The 2,851-nt window shown below is 40.8% G+C and overlaps 1 pseudogene; it reads right to left on the bottom strand.

The window, feature by feature from the left end:
- Positions 1 to 696: 696 nt before the first annotated feature.
- Positions 697 to 1,717, bottom strand: LOC110258228 (annotated as a pseudogene).
- Positions 1,718 to 2,851: the final 1,134 nt, after the last annotated feature.

The raw sequence follows: 2,851 nt of genomic DNA, 5'->3' as shown, positions 1-2,851 counted from the left end.
TTGTGTATTATTTACCATTATATACCCAGGATCTAGCACATAAATAGAAACTTAATAAAAATCAATAAATATCTCTAAGATGAATGAATAAGAATTTGATCTGATAAAAATAGAGTCACTTCATTATTACAGAGACACAGAATGAAGAAAAGATATAGGTCTAGTCCTATAACAGGAGACCTAGAATATTGCGGCTCAAAATAAGAATCTTGGGCACAAGATTCTCATAGAGCAGCAGTACCAGGAAGCAGTGTGGACTTCTGCTTGGCAAACACTGTTGCACTGGGGATTTTTAGGGACATTACACATCAACAAAGGACATGAGGCAAGGAGGCAGAAGTAACTCAGAACCAAAAATCACCATTAACTAAGTGTCTCTTAAAAAGTCTCTGAGAATGTTAAGAGCCTTATTGTTCCAGATGTTTGGATGAAAGTAGTGGATAGGCTTGGAGGAAAATAGAACAAAAGAAAAAGAAATAAATGGAAAGGATGAAACATATATTTGTCTTTTATTTTGCAAGTTTATATTTCTTTTGTTGTCCAAATTCAGCAGTACTATGTACTCTTTAAAAAAATAACTATCAAATATATTCATTTCTATACTGTATTGTGCCTAAACCAGCACCATGAGGCAAATAAGGCTTGATCAATGACTGATGAATGGAATTGAAATCTCAACGTGAATAAAATGCAGCTCTTTACTATTTTAGGGTTGGGAGATACATCTTCAGCTTTTTATGATGAGGTTATTCTCTCTTCTCAGATTAAGCAATAGTCCAACATAAGTCATCCCAGGTCTTCTTCCCTAGTCTTATTAGTGCCCCCTTTACTTCCTTGTTCCTTAGAGTGTAGATGAGTGGATTAAGAGTTGGGGTTATGACAGTGTAGAAAAGGGTGAGAAACTTGCCTTGTTCATGAGCATAGTGACTCTTGGGTTGAAGATAGACAGCTGTGACAGTGCCATAGAAGAGGAAGACCACAAGAAGATGAGAAGTGCAGGTGCCAAATGCTTTCTTCTGCCCTTCAGTTGACTTTACTCTCAGCACAGCCTTAGTAATAGCACCATAAGAGGAAAGGATAATGACCAAGGGCACCACCAGGAGAATAATACTGGCTATGGACATCTGGATTTCATTATAGATGGTGTCTACACTGGAGACTTGAATGAGGGCTGGAACTTCACACACAATGTCATACAACCTCCGGTTGGAGCAGAAGGGTAACTGGAGGGTAGCAGGAGACTGGGTCAGAGACTGAATCAGGCCAGTCCCCATGCAAGGATGGCCAACTCCAGACAAAGTTTGGGGTGCATGATAGTGGTATATTGTAGTGGATGACACACTTCCACATAGCGGTCCACAGCCATGACCACAAGAAGCACACATTCAGTGGCCCCAAGCCACAAGAAGACATAGAGTTGAATAGCACAGCCAATGTAACTGATGGTCTTCTCTGGACCCCCAAAATTAACCAACATCTGTGGAACACAGCTGCTGGTAAAACAGAGATCTAGTAGGGAAAGGTTGGAAAGAAAGTAATACATTGGGATGTGGAGTTTTGGATCCTTCAAGGAGACAAGAATTATGACCAAATTTCCTATAATAGTCAAGCAATAAAAGATCAGAACTACCCAAAAGAGAATCTTCTCCAAATATGGCTTGTCAGAGAAGCCCAGGAGGATGAAATCACTATGGCTGTCATTGCAAATTGTGAACATAGCTTCTGGAGCAACAGCCTCTTCAGAGAATGGTTCAAAACTAGTTGCTCAAATGCCTGTGATGGTTCTAGTACAGAGACAGGAAGAGGGACAATATGAATTATCTGATTCCTTTTACTCAAGGGTGAGACTTTTTCCTTCTATATTTTGAAAAATATATAAGATTTAGTAACCTGTTTCAATCTTTCAAATCCATCATCCATTTTATCTATTTTTCTCTTCCTCTTTACTCCTCTTCATATTTTGTATGTCACTAGAGCTCTGCATTATAAATAGTACTTAAATACATATCAAACAACTACTAGTCAAAATGTTTGCTAAGTATTGTGAGATCATTCTATCTTTGCTCTAAAATTGTATATTTACTACAGTTTTTTATAGATTTTTATATAAATTACTGTTCAAATTCTCTTCCTACCTCTTTATTCTTTTTGTTATATTATCTCACTGTTTCAATTTGTCTGAATATCTTTCTCCCATGTTTCTCCCTCTCCTTTTTATTTATTCTATCCCTCAATCCACCCCATCCGCCCCGCCACACTCCCCACACGTCGAGCTAATCCCGAGCACAGGTAGAACAAGAAGGAAACCAGGACCGAGCCAGACGGCGTGGGAAATGGAGAGAGGAAACATAGAACCACCAGCGGAGAAAAAAGGGGAAGAGAAGGTCGGGCCCACAGTGACGGCAATGGTACGGGGTTAATGATCCGATCAGACCTGATGCAACGATGCTAGATGACAAACAGAAAATAGAAAGCAAGGGGACAAAAGGGCAGGGGGAGGAAAAAGGAAAGGTGGGCCGGGCACGTCCAGGGGGAACAAACAACGAGACCGGGAGGAGGGCGGGGAGCCCGGCCTCAGGCAGGGGGAAGGATGCTGGCATTGCTGTGAGCTGTGGTGTAGGTCACAGATTGGGCTGCAGATCCTGCATTGCTGTGGCTGTAGATAGGTGGGAGCTGTAGCTCTATTGACCTTAGCCTTGGAATTTCCATGGTGCTGCAGGTGCAGCCGTAAAACACGAGCCAAAAGGAAAGGAAAATGAAGATGGTTGTCTCTACATTTTGTTTTGGCTGCCAAGAATTGAAAAGTAATTGCCTATCACTTCACCAACATATTAGAATTAGCAAACTATTA

This window comes from Sus scrofa, unplaced genomic scaffold (genome assembly GCF_000003025.6).
Source record: "Sus scrofa isolate TJ Tabasco breed Duroc unplaced genomic scaffold, Sscrofa11.1 Contig1608, whole genome shotgun sequence".
Taxonomy (NCBI): Eukaryota; Metazoa; Chordata; class Mammalia; order Artiodactyla; family Suidae; genus Sus; species Sus scrofa.
The sequence above is the reverse complement of the archived record's forward strand: the minus strand, read 5'-3'. Positions and strand labels throughout refer to the sequence as shown.